This window comes from Kryptolebias marmoratus, linkage group LG6 (assembly GCF_001649575.2).
Source record: "Kryptolebias marmoratus isolate JLee-2015 linkage group LG6, ASM164957v2, whole genome shotgun sequence".
In the NCBI taxonomy this organism is placed as follows: domain Eukaryota; kingdom Metazoa; phylum Chordata; class Actinopteri; order Cyprinodontiformes; family Rivulidae; genus Kryptolebias; species Kryptolebias marmoratus.
The window spans coordinates 24,148,544-24,149,286 of NC_051435.1; positions in this window are offsets into that span (position 1 = coordinate 24,148,544).

Genomic DNA, 743 nt, shown 5'->3' on the forward strand with positions numbered 1-743 from the left:
AGGAGGCCCAGAGGAAGACCCAGGACACGCTGGAGGGACTATGTTTCTCGGCTGGCCTGGGAACGCCTTGGGATTCCCCCGGAGGAGCTGGCCCAAGTGGCTGGGGAGAGGGAAGTCTGGGTTTCCCTGCTTAGGCTGCTGCCCCTGCGACCCAACCCCGGATAAGAGGAAGATAATGGATGGATGATCTCAATCTGACACAGGAAGCCCTTGTAGCCCAGCTCTAAAAGGTCTAATGCTAACACTGATTCCTCCAATCAAATTATTCACTCAAATCACATGATCAGGTCCAACTAAGATAATGAAATACAACAATTGGTAAACAGTCAGCTGAATGTTGAGCAGTAGTTTAGCTCAGTATGACACGTTAGTTTCAGCAATCATAAGTTCAGTTCCTTCACCTGTCACTCATGGTTCAAGAATCTTTGAAGTACACCTCATAATTTTCACACACCAGCTGCTTGTTTGAGGCTTACTTCTCCCTTTTTCTGATTTATCTACCTTATTCCTATGACCTAGCGAGAATCATGGAAGCAATTTTCATTTGATACTTTGTTCTCTGTAACAAACAGTTCTCTGAGCACATCTGCAGACCAAAACATGAAAATATTAGTTGTTTCTCCTCAGCAAGAAAATTAAATATTACCTGTCTCTTCTACTTTCAAGAACTGTGGGAACAGTGTAAAGAAATGCTAACTATTAGCATATTTGTTTATTAGCATATATTAGTGAAGGTGATGTGT